The sequence below is a fragment of the Humulus lupulus genome, chromosome 8 (assembly GCF_963169125.1).
Source record: "Humulus lupulus chromosome 8, drHumLupu1.1, whole genome shotgun sequence".
Lineage (NCBI taxonomy): Eukaryota > Viridiplantae > Streptophyta > Magnoliopsida > Rosales > Cannabaceae > Humulus > Humulus lupulus.
The window spans coordinates 159,513,913-159,531,220 of NC_084800.1; the positions used below are offsets into that span (position 1 = coordinate 159,513,913).

Here is a 17,308-nt window from a genome sequence, read left to right on the forward strand (position 1 = left end):
AAAAGGTTTTCATTTTTGTCCATTAACTTTAAATATGTCACCATTTTTAGGATTTTCAATTTCAATAGCTCCATGTGGAAAACAATACGAACAATGTAAGGATCAGACTACCTAGAGCGTAACTTTCCCGGGAACAAATGCAAACGAGAGTTGTATAAAAGGACTTTCTGACCTGGAGAAAAATCTTTTCTCAAAATATTTTTGTCATGGTAAAACTTCATGCGATCCTTATACTTTTTTGAATAGTAATATGCATCATTCCTAATTTTTTCTAGTTCATTTAGTTGAAGCTTTCGTTTCTCACATGCCTTGTCTAAAGAAAAGTTTAACTGCTTAATTGCCCAAAAGACTCTATGTTCTAACTCAACAGGTAAGTGGCACGCCTTCCCATACACACGTCTGTAGGGTGACATGCCAATAGGTGTTTTGTACGCGGTACGATACGCCCATAATGCATCAGTGAGTCTTAAGGAGCAATCTTTCCTAGTTGGATTCACAGTTTTTTCTAAAATGTGCTTAACTTCCCTATTAGACACTTCAACTTGACCAGTAGTTTGTGGGTGATATGGCGTTGAGACTTTATGTGTAATGCCATATTATTTCATCAAATGTTCAAATGGCTTATTACAAAAGTGTGTACCGTTATCACTAATGATAGCACGTGGTGAACCAAAACGGGAAAATATATTTTCTTTCAAAAACCGAAGCACAACTTTGTGGTCATTAGTGTGGCATGCAATAGCTTCAACCCATTTAGACACATAATCAACTCCAACAAGAATATAAAGATTACCAAAAGAGTTAGGAAATGGTCCCATAAAATCAATGCCCCAAACATCAAATATGTCAATAATAAGAATAGGATTTAAATGCATCATGTTTCTTTTAGTTAAACTTCCTAGCTTTTGGCAACGTTCACAAGCTTTACAATAAACATATGTATCATGAAAGTTAGTCGGCCAATAAAAACCACATTGTAAAACTGTAGTAGCTGTTTTCTTACCACTAAAATGTCCTCCACATGCATGATCGTGACAAAAAGATATGATTTTAGATTGGTCACAATTTGGAATGCATCTTCTAATTATTTGATCAGTGCAGTATTTAAACAAGTAAGGATCATCCTAAATAAAAATTTTCACCTCAGAATAAAATTTAGATTTATCATGCTTAGACCAATGAGATGGTATTTCTTTAGTGACCAAATAATTAACAATATCAGCATACCAAGGAAAGGAAGAAACATGCATCGATTGTTCATCAGGAAAAGTTTCAGTGATAGGAGTGGAATCATGTATAGTTTCAACAACTTGTCTAGATAAATGATCAGCAACAACATTTTCAGATTCTTTTTTATCACGTATTTCTAAGTCGAATTCTTGTAAAAGCAAGATCCAACGGATCAAATGAGACTTAGCATCTTTTTTCGATAAGGATTCCTTGGTTGCGGTGAATTATGGTGATACTGGGATGCTCTGTATGTGGATTTTGTTGAGGGTGAGTGCTAGGTGGCTGATCTGGTTGGGAGACAGGTGCAGGCTATCCTTGTGCCAGTTGAATGGCTGCTTCCAAGGCTGTAGTGGCGCCCCTTTGTCGGCGGTCCATGTCAGCTTGCGACTCATTTAGTTCTTGGCGCTACCGATCAATCTCCCTTTGCTGCAACACCATTGTTTGAGCCACATTTTCTTGATTAGCTCTCAAATTAACCAATTATTCTTGCAACACAATCAAAGTCGTATGCAAAGTCTCAGAATCCATCTCCTCCTCTTCCAATTCCACCTGTGGCTCATCCTCTGCTACACCTTGTGGAGGAAGTTGATTTGGCACATTGCCAGAGGTTTGCCCGATTTTCCTAGTTGTTTTCGCCATTTGATCTTCCTGAAGGTCTTGAGTTTGACTCTCAATGAAAGCACCAAAATGTTGAGCCTTGACTTGGTCAACAACACTCAGTTAATAAAAACGATAGAAATTAGATGAATTCAACTCAGAAAGATAAATGACACAAGGATTTATAGTGGTTCGGCCCCAAATGATGGTAATAACCTACGTCCACTCAGTGTTCTTATTAATGTATGATGAGAACTTGCGATCAGTAAACAAGGGTTTACCAAGTTTCACAAGCTCCAAAAATAGATACAAAGAATTGTGCCAAAACACTAATTACCTCTTTTCGTCTAAAGATCCCTCTCATGAGCCTTTTTAGTCTTATTTATAGGCTCAAGGATTTATATATGGGCCGATGGGCCTTGTCCATATTTAATACAAACATATCTGAATAATAATGGAAATTACAATTTTTACATAAATACAAGATCAAATAACTTTAGAAAATATATGATATACTACGACCAGCCCTGGTCGCCTATGAAATACTCCCTCTGCCGTACGAATTCTTCTCTGGTCGATGGTCAACCAGAACATAACCACTTAAATAGTCATGTGCATCCCATGTGCGTACTAATCTTGCCACGTTAGCAAGTGAATCTTTTTTGGGTAAATAAGTGGTTTGAAGAGTTTTTAGAGTGCTATATCATCTTCTTGATGCTCTCCTTTATATATATTTATATATATTACTTTATTATTCAAATCACGCCTATATGATTGGAGAAGAGACTTATTTATTCTTGATAGAAGATAAATGTTATTCTAATTTCTTATTTAGCTACACAATTATACTATTTGTACACACACGACACTAATTTATAATGTATTTATTATGTATTATCTATAATCATTATAATAATATTTTATAACATTTAAATTTATATTGATTTAAATATCTAGTTTTATATTAAATATTATTATGATATTTTAATTTATATTATTATAATTACTAAATATATATTCTACCAAAATTTTATAAAAATTATGATTATATATTATTATAATAATGATATTTTATAACATTTGAATTTACATTATGTTGACCCTCGATTTAGCCAATGACACGGAGTCAAGAATACGACAAGAAATGAGATGATAATAAAAAATGTAATTTAATGGTAAAGGACAGACACAAACGATTTATAGTGGTTCAGCCCCAATGAATGGTAATGACCTACGTCCACTTAGTGCTATTATTAATATTGAATCCTAATTTCGTGATCAAAGAACTAGGGTTCTTCAGATTCACCAGCCTTCGGGGAAATACAACTATTTGGAGGATAATCGCACTATATGCTCTTTTTCTCAATGTACAGGAAAAAGATAAAAAAAAAAAACCAAAAGTCCCCTCCTTGAGCTCTTTCATGCATATTTATAGTCTCAAGGGGGGTTACATGGGCCAATGGGCCTTAACTTTCCTTAATATTCGTGTATCAAGGTAATAAATAGGAAATAATCAACGTAGTTATTATAAGATTACAATCTTTTAAGGAAATAAACTGAATCATACGACCAGCCTGGTCGTATCTAATCATGAGGTTTGATGAAGCAAGGTGTAGCTAGTCGATAATCGAACATCATCTCCTTATTTCGACTCTGGCACGTGTCAACCACATGAGAGAAATCCTTGCCACGTCCTCAGCAACTGTTTTTGGGGTAAACATTTGCCCCCCAAGTTTATTTTACTGCGACCAGCATAAAGTAAACTTAAGAAACTGACCCTTTACATACCCCACCAAATCTGTCAGAGCCGCCCATGCCTTCTCGAAAAAGGTAACTAATCATGTCCAATTAACTCTTTTCGGTTTCCCAAAAACTTGTCTGACGGCTATTACACTTCCCCATACTTTGAAAAAAGTAATTCCATGATTACCTCTTTTATGGTGTTACAATCACTATAAATAATACCCCAAGATCACATTTTCACTTTTTACTTTTCACTCGCCTTCTCTTCTTCAAGAACTCTAAAGAACTTCGACCTCCAGAGCCAAGAAAATCCCAGAAGCTCCCGCAGCTGATCTAAGGAACTTTCGCTCAGATGCTCAAAACGTTCGTGTTCATACTCCACCTTTCATCCAAGTAAGCTTTCCGAACCTTTCAGTCGTTTAAGTTTCCATGCAAAATTATTTTTTATTTGTTTCATATCTGAGCTCTTTGACTGTTCTTGACTGAAACTGTCTTGGGGTAAATTGGCATTTTGATCGATGTTTGATAGGGTAGTGAAATAACGTTTCATAGGAGTTAGGAGTCAGTTTGGTAGTTGAGATTGTAGATTTAGGGCGTAAAATAGAAGTAAAACTTCAATTTTTAAGCTAGTTGAAAAAATGGGTTTATCCCGCCCTCTTGGAGTCAAAAAAGTTTTCTTTGAAATACTTTTTACTTCCGCTTTTTAATCTGTTTCTCAAACTGCTCGTACAAAACTTAGTGTTTTTGCTAGAATGCTGCTGGCCGTATAAAAGCTTAACTTCTATACGTGAGCAACATTATTCCAACTCTCAACACAAGTTTTTAACTTTAAGTTCTCATCTCCCCTTTTTCTGTTTGCAGCTTTTCATGCAAGATCCATGGGGAGGTGAGAAACCTATCGACGATGACTTGCTAGCCTAATTGCATGAGGATGAGGAGCAACCATCGTTGTTGATACCAGAAATACCTTTTTCTCATGCCACCCCAAACATTCCATCGCCCACACTTCAAAATAAGGGTCGAGTAAAGTCCAAAGCCCAGAAAAAGAAACCTTCCAATCCTTCAAATCAGCCTGCTCCAGTGGTTGAGAAAGAAATACCCCTGACCGTGGAATCCCAATTCAAGCCCAACTCCGAAACGTCGCTCAACCAGATGTTGAATGGTACGTTGCCCCTCCTAGCCGAGTAACGATTAGGATGATTACAAATTACATTAAGAAATATGGACTTCCTGGGGTGACCGTAGTCCAACCCACCAGAGACCAACGGGTGAATTTCCCTGGAGGCGCCTTCAGCGCCTGGTCGAGGTATCACATCGAGGCAGGTGCAATCCTGCCTCTCCATCCTTTCTTCCAAGGAGTGGCCAACTATTTCGGGGTCGCTCCTTTCCAAATAACCCCTAACGGGTATAGATTGCTTTATGCACTCTATATCCTTTATAGCCATAAGAAATGTCCTGTCCCCACACCGCTCGAGGTCAACTATCTGTTCGACCTAAAATCCTAACCCCAATCAAGAAAACACGGGGTTCTTCCATTTTCATCACCAAGAAATGACCCGCACTTTCCTGAGTGATACAGCCTTCATTTCCAATGTGGGGAAGTACCATTTAGAGTACTTTCTGACCACCGACATGGTTGCCAACAACCTGGCCTTCACTCAAGGAGGTTATATCTTAGCTCTCCTTGTCATTTATTTTCCTTTAATTCTTCCTGCATTCCCTTTAGAGATTTAGTGTATTTCAGGGCCATGGCTGCGACCGGCGCCCACTCTAGTCATGGAAATCCGATCAGCACTCTTGGCCAGCATGACTGACATAGAAAAGTGTGTCAAACAGCTGGTCACAAAAGCTAACCTGAGGCTGGTCGGGCGTTTTGCACCTCACCAGGATGTGAGAGAATCAACAGCAGGGAGTGCCACTGGTGAGGAAATTCCCGAGCAGCACCCAGATGTGTCACAACCTCAAAGGAGGAGGACAACTGGAGTGACAATCAGGGAACCCTCCAGCACCCCGCGAGTTGCTTCTCCCCCCGCCCCATTGGGAAAGGGAAAGAAGAAAGCCACTGAACCCCTCGAGCCTCTCGATGAATCTTTGGATGAGAACGGTACTGATCTCTCGCTCTTAGATAATTTGCCGATTCCCTGTCACTTGTTTGATGGGGACGACAACTTTAAGTACACTCCCAATTTAGATTCAAACTTCTTCATGCCAGAGAGTGAGTGTAACACTAGTAGAGTATATAATGTAGCGACCAGTAATGATAGCTCAAGTATTTTACTTACAATTTTCATTGTTTCTTTTCCTAACATAGCACACTTAGTTATTTGTACTATCTCACTGTTCATGTACTTGCTTCCTTGCAGACATGGAATTCGAAAATGTGTTTGATATGTACAGTGCACCCGAAGCTCCTGTGAGCACGAAGAAAGCGAGCATGCGGCATCACGGGGAAAGCAGCAAAGTGCCTCCGGCCAAGAAAACTCGTACTGCAGGCCCTACGGCAGATGGACCATCAAGAAATGCAACACCACCTCCTTCTCCCCTCAAGCAGTAAACTTTGCCTGCTCCAGTCGGTTCGACCCCTTCCCCACTGGCTCCAGCTGACCAGACTCAGCAAGCTACCCCTGCTTCCATAGGGGGCGACATATTGAGTCGTGCCCTAAGATCAACCAAGGACAGGATGGCAAAAATCCTGAGGCATGAGCGTTGCCGAGAAGTGATGGCTGGGATAGAGTCGATGGACGTCAACCAAATCTTAACCCGCGCACTAAATGAGCTCGCAAGTGTAAGTTGTCTTTTTCTGTGGAGACTCAATCCTTTTATATATTACAGTCAATTTTAATTTTCGTGCTGATCCCAGGCAATGCTGATCGTTATTGCTGGCCGGCTATGCTCGGGAGTTATCACCGAGCAATCCAAGGTGTCCGAGCAATGACACGCTGAGGAGCTCAAGGCTGCCGAAGCAAAACATGCCAAGCAGCTTGAAGTGTCTCAGAAGACAAACACAGCATTGCTCGAGGAGAAAAAACAAGCTGGCTGGGGAGTTAAGGGAGAAGCAGACTGCTCTGGACAAGGCCATCGAGTTAAGGGACCAGTATAAGGAGTCTAACCGCATCAACTAACGTGAGACTAAAAAGCTTGAGGAGGACCTGATGGAGAGTAGACAAGAGGCTGCAATGCTGGAGGACCTGATCGAGGAACTTGAAAAAGCCAACGCCAGTAATTTGGAGAGATACAAGAACGCCACAGTTAAGTGTTTCTATGCCTTCTGGAAACACAACCAGGAGGTCAACTTCAGCTATCTTCCCGAGCACATGAGGCATGCTGAGATAGCCTGATGCGTTGCTCGCTTGGTGGAAGAAGAGAGAGCAAAGATACTTGCCTTGCCCGAAATCTCCTTGGCCACTGGCGTTGAAGGGGCGAACAATGAAACTGCAGCTTTCGTCGACCAGGTCACCCCTCAAGATACTCCTGCCTTGTAGTCTGTTATTTTTTTTAATTATTTTATCCTTTAAATACACGGCCTATGGATCATGATGCAAAGACAATATAATTTGCATTGCTGCACGGGCAGCTACTTTTTCCTTCTAACAAACAATTACATCCGAGCAGTTACTACTCGCGGTGTAAAGGGATTCCTTTAGATATTATAATATTTGCATTTTATCATAACATCTATTCGCATGACCGAACCTAGCATAGTACTTTGGTTTTATTTAACAAAATACAAAATTTTGAAAAATACTCTAAGTACCTTAGCATGCTTTCACTTATTTTGCTCATGTGTTTACATACCTTTCGATATGCTTTGCTTACTAGATGCCTTATATGCCCCCCAAGTGATTGAGGAGCTTTAGGTCCTTGGTCACTTGCCTTGAACAAAACCTGTTCGAACATTACTGCTTGGAGCAAAGGAATTAAAATGATAATACAACAAAATAACACACTCAATGAGACAATACTTGTAATGAATACAATACTTGGTAAGAACGACTGGCTGCGCACAGTCCCTTATATTTCTTGTAATAAATGGACAAAACGTGTCTATACAAATGATCAATAAGATCTTACACTTATAAGCGATTAGTCACGTAAAATGACCAACCCTTTTTCACAACTTGTAAAAAGTAAAATTAATAAAAGCCAATTCTTTTAAGAAGAATTGTTTATTGATAGTACTTGCGCATGTGTTCTCCATTCCAATAGCGAGGAATGTGATCTCCATTTAAGCGAGCAAGTTTGTAGGTGCCTGGATGGGGGACTTCTTCAATCTGATATGGTCCTTCCCAATTAGGTCCGAGTACTCCAGCAGCCTGGTCGCGGGTATTAAGGAAAACCCTTCGAAGTACTAGATCTTCGACATTGAATTTCCTTTCACGCACTTTAGAATTGAAATACCGGGCGACTTTTTGCTGGTAAGCTGTTACTCGAAGTTGGGCTTGCTCACGCTTTTCATCAACCAAATCCAGGGACTCCATCAATAGCTGGTTATTAGAACTTTGATCGTACATTATTCTGCGAAGCGACGATGGATCTAACTCAACAGGTAACATAGCTTCATACCCATAAGCTAAGGAAAATGGAGTATGGACAGTTGCTGTCCGATGGGAAGTTATGTGCGACCAAAGTACTTCAGGCAATTGCTTTGGCCATGCCCCTTGGCTTCTTCAAGTCTTTTCTTCAGAGTATCCTTTAGCGTTTTATTGACTGCTTCGACTTGTCCATTTGCTTGGCGATGAGCGACTGAAGAAAAACTCTTGATAATTCCATCTCGTTCGCAAAAATCTGTGAGCAGATCACTATCAAACTGCGTGCCGTTATCTGAGACAATTTTCCTTGGCAATCCATAGCGACATACGATGTTTTTGACCACAAAATCCAGCACTTTCTTGGTCGTTATGGTTGTGAGTGGCTCAGCTTCGGCCCATTTAGTGAAGTAATCAATGGAAACCACAACGTACTTGACACTACCATTTCCTGTAGGCAGAGATCCGATTAAATCTATACCCCAGACTACGAATGGCCACAGACTTTGCATTTGTTTTAGTTCATTAGGGGCTGCTCATGGAATTTTGGAGAACCTCTGGCACTTGTCGCACCTCCACAAAAATTCCATAAAGTCTTCATTCATTGTTGGCCAGAAGTATCCTTGCCTCAGGATCTTTTTCGATAAGCTCTGCCCCCAGCATGGTCCCCACAAAAGCCTTCGTGGACTTCCTTCATCAATTCTTTGGCCTTCTCTTTCGAAATACATCGGAGGAGTGGCATTGAGTATCCCTTTCGGTACAAAACTCCATCGACCAGGATATACCTAGCAGCCTGCCGCTGAAGGCACCTGGCTTTGTTTTTGTCCATCGGTAATACGCCTTGCGTCAAATACTCTATGTAAGGTGCCATCCATGTATCCGCCACCTGGATCACCAAAGTAGTCTCTTCTGCTTGGATGCTTGGCACAGACAGCCGTTCAACTGGCTCTATGTTCATAGCATCAGCATCCTTCGCACTTGCTTATTTGGCCAAAGCATCAGCGTTTGAATTCTGGTCGTGAGGAACTTGTTGAAGGGTGCACTTGTCAAACTGCGCTAATAGATCCTTTGTTTTGTTTAAGTAAGCAAGCATCTTTAAACCTCGGGCCTGGTACTCTCCTGTGACCTGATTTACCACCAGCTGAGAGTCACTGTAGATGTCAAGTGCCTTTATGTTCATGTCCCTGGCCAATTGTAACCCAACGAGCAATGCTTCATACTCAGCCTCGTTGTTAGAAGCAGTGAAGTCAAACCTGATTGCGCAGTGAAATCGATGCCCCTCAGGCGTTATCAGAATCACGCCTGCTCCTGCGTGATGTTCATTAGAGGAGCCATCTGTGAACAACTTCCATGAGGGAGTCTGGTTTTGAGGCTCAGGCTCTTCAGATGCTTCTGGCTTCTAGCTATCTGGAAGTCCAGTGAACTCTGCAATAAAGTCAGCCAGGGCTTGCCCTTTTAATGCTGCTTGTGGAAAGTAAGAGATATCAAACTGCCCAAGTTCGACCGCCCATTTCAATAATCTGCATGTGGCTTTTGGCTTTTGCAGAACTTTCCGTAGAGGCTGGTCGGTCAAAACCGTAACTGGGTGAGCCTAAAAGTATGGCCGCAGCTTCCTGGAGGCTAAAATTAAGCGATAGGCTAATTTTTCAATAGGTGGGTATCTCATCTCCGCTCCAATTAGCCTCTTGCTCACATAATAAACAACCTTCTGCACGCCTTATTCTTCTCTTACTAAGACAGCACTAGCAGCGTATTCTGTCATCACCAAGTAGATGAACAAAGTTTCTCCATCTACTGGCTTTGATAGGACCGATGGTTGCGACATGTGTGTCTTCAATGCTTGAAAAGCCTGTTCGCACTCCTCTATCCATTCAAATTTTTTGTTGCCTCTGAGTAGATTAAAAAATGGGACGCACTTGTCCGTTGATTTGGAAATGAATCTACTGAGAGCAGCAATCCTCCCGGTTAAACTTTGGACATCTTTAATTTTTTTTGGCAATTTCATATCGACCAGGGCCTTGATCTTTTCGGGATTGGCCTCGATTCCTCGTGAGTTCAATATGAATCCCAAGAACTTCCCTGATCCTACTCTGAAGGAGCATTTGAGGGGATTCAGCTTCATCTGATATTTGTTCAAGACGTTGAAGCATTCTTGCCCATGTTTGTGCCGATCAGCTCCCTAAACATGTGGTTGACCAGTCGCTGGTAAGTTGCACAAGCGTTTTTCAAACCAAAGTGCATTACTTTGTATCAATAAAGCCCTGTGTCAGTCTGAAAGCTAGTCTGATCCTCATCAAGAGGATGCATACTAATCTGATTATACCCGGAGTATGCATCTATGAATGAGAGAATCTCGTGCCCTGCAGTGGAATCGACCATTTGGTCGATCCTGGGGAGTGGGAGATAATCTTTAGGGCATGCATTATTAAGGATTGTGAAATCCACGCATCTTCTCCATTTTCCATTCGGCTTGGGAACTAGTATGGGATTAGAGACCCATTGTAACGACCCAAATTTACTAATAAGGCTTAAGGGCCTTGATTAGTGTGCCGGGAGGGCATAATTGGAATAAATGTGATTTAATGATTTAAAGCATGTTGTATGACTATTTGAATACTTGAGATGCATGACTATGTGTATTAGTATGCATGTAGGCCCTGATTAGGTTAGAAGAACATAATCATAATTTTGGCCTGTTGCGGGCATAATTGTTTATATATGTGATAGTAAGCTTGTTTTTGAGTTTGGTGAAGTTTTGGTTGAGTTTGGTTCAAGGAAATCGCAAAAAGGAAAATTAGGAGGATGGCTGTCTGTGACTAGCGCTACAGCGCTAGGCCATGCTTTCTGGGGTATTTTGGTTCTGCTTGTAGCGCTGTAGCGCTCTCCTAAGAGTGCTGTAGCGCTGCCCTGTTTCTAGAAAGGGATTTTAGGGTTGTTTTCAAGGGTTTTTGATCGAGGGTTCGGGGTTTGATTCCACCACCTTGTTTGGTGGAACTAGGACTTCCCAGGGGCTCAGGATTGGTCCCGAGGCTAGGTTTTGGACTTGAGGTTTAGTGATGACTTTGACCTATGGTTGTGTTTAGGTGAGCGCTAGGGCTCGAGAGGGATCGTGCTCCAGGAGTCAAGTGATCAAAGCTAGCGAATCGAAAGGTAAGAAAACTACACCCGGTTATATGTTTGTGATGGGACTAAGTGTTCCTGATATTTGTATAATGTCAATGATGGTATTATGCCATGGGACATGTGAAAGCGGCCTAAGGGTGCCTGTTGCTTATATTTTAATACACGCAAGTGCACGTATCATACAAGTAGTACTCACACAGGTGAGGTCGAACCCAAGGGAATTGTAGCTAAGTACTAACAAAATTGGATCTATATTTCTATTTGGCTACAATAAAATTTGGTGTTTAAATAATACTGCAGAAACAAAATAAGCAAAATCAACAATTAAGAAATTAAGGTTTTAACAATGGATGCGAAGATAGGGATATGATTTCAATTGCTTCGATTACCCAATTGTTAACGCTAGTTGACTATTCTTCTTCTTTCACTGAAATGACAGATTATAAAATTACCTAAACTCTTTTCAGATCATTTAGGTTCTAAATTGCATTGTCAACTATTGCATTTCTGAGATAGCACAACAATCAATTAGCTTTAAGTAATAATCTATAAGTCACATAAGCTATGCAAATACTTTCGTTTCGCATCAAAACCTATGTTCATTCACTTAGAGCATTCCTAATATTCACTTTTCAGATTTCACATTAGGATCATGAATCATGCTCGAGGTGATCAATCTCAAACATACATTAAGCATAAATATGAACAAATTTCATAGACAAGCGAGAAGAAATAATCAAATAGCATTAACCATGGGATAATTTCAGTCAATATCCATCAAATCCCTAATAAGAGTTTAGTTCATCATCTCAAAATTCAAATCCATAATCAAACTAAACAATAGCATAGGAAAATCAAAGAAAAAGAGGATGAAACTAGATGGGGAGTTGTCGGAGATCGCCCACGCTTGCTCCAAAGTCCGTCTTCTCTTGTCTTTTCTCTCCTTTTTGTGTGTTTTTCCGTCCAAAATCGCGATCCCCTTTTCAGAATGAAGACCTCATTCTATATTCTCCCCATAATGACGAAATTGCCCTTAAAATTCTGAAGTGTACGGCCGATAGCGCCGCGGCGCCAATTCCTGCGCCGCGGCCCTAATAGGCAAAGGCAAAATCTCGAGTCTCTGGAAAGGGGCTCGCCGCGGCTCTAATACGCACTAGCGCCGCGGCGCCAATTCCTGCGCCGCGGCCCTAATTGAATTTTCAGCATAATCCATTCCAAATGCTTGATTTCTACACAATCCACTCCAAATGCCCAAAACATAAGCTTAACCTGAAATCAAGCAAAAACAAGCATAATTCCGCTCCAAAAACACAAGAACCATTAGAAAGACACTGATAAAGACACTTGAAAAGATAGGCTAAAATTAGCCTAACAAACTCCCCCAAACTTTATTCTTACTCGTCCTCGAGTAAGGGAACGACAAATTAAACTAAAACAAATAAACATGACAAGTTAAGCCTCCAGTCTTATTTAAACCACGCCGTCATCACTCACAAAACTTCAACTGTTGATCAACCAGAATTTCAATTCAAAAACTCTAACAATTAATCTGAATGCCTCAATTGGAAATTAGATTATACCTTGCAAATAAAGATGAATAACTAGATAACAACATACATGCCTCACTCATTCCAACGATCCACTAGCCAAAATTCAATATGCTTGCACACTTACCTTTCTCCACTAATGTTAACAACACATGTTATGGAATCAAAAGGACTTCAAAGGTTCATAACGTTTTGGCTTAGGTAAAGGTGGATAAGAAAGACATTTAGGCTTCATATACCATAAGCACATTAAAAACCAATCAAACAACCCACTTTGCACTCAGTTACCAACCCCTTTTTCACCCACTTTTTATTGATTGAGGACACAAACTCAATGTTCCAACATCACTTTATTTAACTATTCATTTTTTTTTATTTTTTTTATTTTTATTATTATTATTATTTTTTTTTTTTATTTTTAAAAGAAATTTAGTGATGTTGGAAGCACTTTTACATTTCACACTTGTCTCAATCAAGAGATTACATCGTTCATCCACTTACATCAATTACCCAATTACAATTCGTTCCCCCAAACTTATTTCTAAGCTTATGGCATAATTCACAGGGTAGGGACAAATAATAATTGGTACATTTTTGGCTCAATGAGTGGTTATACAATCAGTCAAACAAGTTAAGGCACAAATAGGCGGACTAGGGATAATAATGATAAGGGTAGGCTTGAAAGGCCCAAACGTTCCAAAAGATTGCCTAAATCATATTCCAAAACATATGTCATCAAGGATTTCGTCTCAAAAGGCAAGCAGTGCAAGTTCTATCATTTTCATCAATTCATACCTCAAACCCAAGTAACACATGTATAGCATAATCCACTTATTCACATTTGCAACAAATACTAAAATTTCCAAAAGGCATTAAAATTAATCCAAAGAGTGATCAAATCAAGCACACGGTTAGACACAGTTTCCGTTTGACAAACGACAACAACGGCATTTATACATATCATCGGCTTAACTTTTGACACACACACAAAGAAAAACAACAAAATTAAACAACAAAATTTAACTAAGCCTAAATTAAAACAGAATAGCAAGCCCCTCCCTCAAACTTTTATTTCACATTGTCCCCAATGTGAACATGACAACCCAATAGAAGAGAACTTACCCGAATGAGCCTTAAAAGGAATTCCCAATGTACCGCCGTGGCTCCAGCCTTCAGTGCTGTGACTCTAATGTTTTTTTTTTTTTTTTTTTAATTTTTTTTTTTTATGTATTGCACGATTCAACATTACAATCCCAAAACAAAAAAAAAAACTAAACAAAGTCTAATTAAAAATCAAAACTGAAAACAAAAACTAAAAGTAAAATAAAAGTAAAAACCAAATTGTTCATACTTCGAAACTAAAATTAAATTAAAAGATTTGGGTGCCTCCCAACAACGCTTTATTTAACGTCTTTAGCTGGACGCTCACTTCTCTACACCTTCAACTTGGGTCAAGTCCACCCCTTGCATCCTTGAGAGCCATCGTGTCATACGAGGAAAACTCCCTTCTACTATTGAGAATATTGAAATTATCCCCAATGTCATCGAAACCTTCAAACTTGCCACACAATAATCTTTTCATACGACGTCGAACTGTTCGAAATCGTTCTTTGGTCTTCTTCTTCTTTTTACCAATTGATTCTTGACAATCATTCTCCACATCAACTCTACAACATGTAGGAATTTCAGTTGCTGCAAAGACATTAAAACTTATTTCCTCATTTTGGACTCGCAACCTTAACTCCCCTTTTTGTACATCGATTAAAGCTCGTCCTGTGGCTAAGAATGGTCTTCCCAAAATAATGGGAATGTTTGCATCTTCCTCCATGTCAAGAATTATGAAATCAGCAGGGAAAATAAATTTACCCACCTTCACCAAGACATCCTCTATCACTCCACGAGGATGTTTAATGGAGCGATCAGCCATCTGTAAGGAAACTGTTGTAGGGCGAGCTTCTCCCAATTTTAGCCTTCGAAAAATAGATAGAGGCATTAGATTCACACTTGCCCCTAAATCACATAAAGCTTTTGTTTCGACTGAGCCCCCTATAGAACATGGAATATTGAAACTACCCGGATCTTTAAGCTTGGGAGGTAGTTTCTTCTGCAAGATTGCACTGCACTCCTCAGTAAGTGCCACAGTCTCATATTCCTCCAACTTCCTTTTCTTGGCCAAAATATCCTTCATGAATTTAACATACATTGGCATTTGCTCCAAGGCCTCCGCAAATGGGATATTGATATGTAGTTTCTTGAATATTTCAAGGAACTTTGAGAATTGCTTATCAAGGTTGTTCTTGCGGAGCCTTTGTGGGTAGGGATTCTTGATGTGGTGATCTATGCTCACTTGTGGTGTAGCTTCTTTGGTTGGGAGGTATTCAGTAACCTTGTTTTCACCTTGCTTCTTTTCCACTGTGCCCTGTACTTGTTGATCCTGAACCTTGTCTTCATCTGACTGCTCCACACTTGGCTCTTCATATTTCTTCCCACTTCTCAATGTAATAGCCTGGCACTCTTCTTTTGGATTGACTTCAGTGGTGCTAGGAAGGTTACCTTGAGCACGGTTTGCCATAAGAGTAGCCAATTGCCCAATCTGGTTCTCCAAATTTCTAATAGAAGACCGCGTTTCAGTCATGAATTGATTAAGAACATCAGACTGAGTATCAGGCTGTCTCATGGGATTATGTTGTTGTCGCATGGGCGGTTGGTAAAACCCAGGAGGTGGCTGCTGAAATGGTTGCTGTGACGGCTGAACTGAAGATTGGCCTTGTTGGTCATTCTTCCAAGAAAAATTGGGGTGATTCCTCCAACCCTGGTTATAGAAATTTGAATAAGGATTGTTATTGTTTTGACGAGGAAAATTCCCAATGGCTTGAGCTTGTTCCAATGGCATATTATTGACATCCGCGTACGGACATATTTCATAAGCATGAGGACCCCCACATAATTCACACATAGTTTGAGCTTGCATCACAGGGGTTGCCATTGTACTGCCTTGCAGCTGTTTAGTCAAAGCCTCAACTTGAGCAGTTAACTTAGATATTGCATCAATCTCATGCAAACCAGCCACTTTCCTTGAAGAGCTTCTTTCACTTGGCCACTGCTGATTATTCATGGCCATTTCTTCTAACAAATCATACGCCTCATTGGCGCTCTTCCTCATAAATGCCCCACCAGCTGCTGCATCAATGAGTGTGCGAGTGGTACCACATAACCCATTATAAAAGTTATGGACTAACATCCATCTCTCTATCCCATGATGCGGGCACTTTCTTATCAATTCTTTGAATCTCTCCCAAGCTTCATAAAGAGACTCATTATCCAACTGAGAAAAATTATTGATCTCTCCTCTCAACTTAGCTGCTTTAGCTGGAGGGAAAAACTTGGAGAGGAACTTCAGTGCTAGATCATTCCAGGTATTGATTGAGTTAGGTGGCAAAGATACCAACCAACTCTTAGCTCGCTCCCTCAGAGAAAATGGGAACAATCTCAGTCTGATAACATCATCACTAACTCCGTTCATCTTAAATGTCTGACAGAGCTCCATGAAGTTAGAGAGATGCATGTTTGGGTCTTCAGTGGGTAGTCCCCCAAACTGGACTGTGGATTGAACCATCTGAAGTATGGCTGGCTTTATTTCAAAATTGTTTGCATCTACGGTGGGTGGTCTTATACAAGACTGGACCCCTGTCATTGTTGGCAAAACATAATCCCTCAGGCTACGGTCGGGTGGATTCTGACCATTAGCTGGGTCTTCTATGGCACCCCCATTATTACCGTAGTTGGCCATTACTTCCTCTTGCTCAATCCTCTGTGCAACTCTTTCCAACCTCTTGTTTTTTCTGTTTTGCTGACAAGTCTTCTCTATCTCAGGATCAACAGGCACTCTTGCAGCTGGTCCTTGACGTCGCATAAACCAATGGTACCTGAGATGAGATAAGAAGAATTTGACATAAACAAGTTAGCAAAAAGTGAAAAGAAAACCAAATTAGAGTTTAATCCAATTAACGTAATATTAACTAAACAATTCCCCGGCAACGGCGCCAAAAACTTGTTGCTTATATTTTAATACACGCAAGTGCACGTATCATACAAGTAGTACTCACACAGGTGAGGTCGAACCCAAGGGAATTGTAGCTAAGTACTAACAAAATTGGATCTATATTTCTATTTGGCTACAATAAAATTTGGTGTTTAAATAATACTGCAGAAACAAAATAAGCAAAATCAACAATTAAGAAATTAAGGTTTTAACAATGGATGCGAAGATAGGGATATGATTTCAATTGCTTCGATTACCCAATTGTTAACGCTAGTTGACTATTCTTCTTCTTTCACTGAAATGACAGATTATAAAATTACCTAAACTCTTTTCAGATCATTTAGGTTCTAAATTGCATTGTCAACTATTGCATTTCTGAGATAGCACAACAATCAATTAGCTTTAAGTAATAATCTATAAGTCACATAAGCTATGCAAATACTTTCGTTTCGCATCAAAACCTATGTTCATTCACTTAGAGCATTCCTAATATTCACTTT

The 17,308-nt window shown here is 40.0% G+C and overlaps 1 non-coding gene across 1 annotated transcript; it reads left to right on the forward strand.

Moving 5' to 3' along the window:
- The first annotated feature begins 16,017 nt into the window (after positions 1–16,017).
- On the forward strand, positions 16,018–16,124 carry LOC133798869 (small nucleolar RNA R71). The gene has a single exon (XR_009876086.1). It is a non-coding gene; the product is annotated as a small nucleolar RNA R71 (small nucleolar RNA).
- The last annotated feature ends 1,184 nt before the right edge of the window (positions 16,125–17,308 follow it).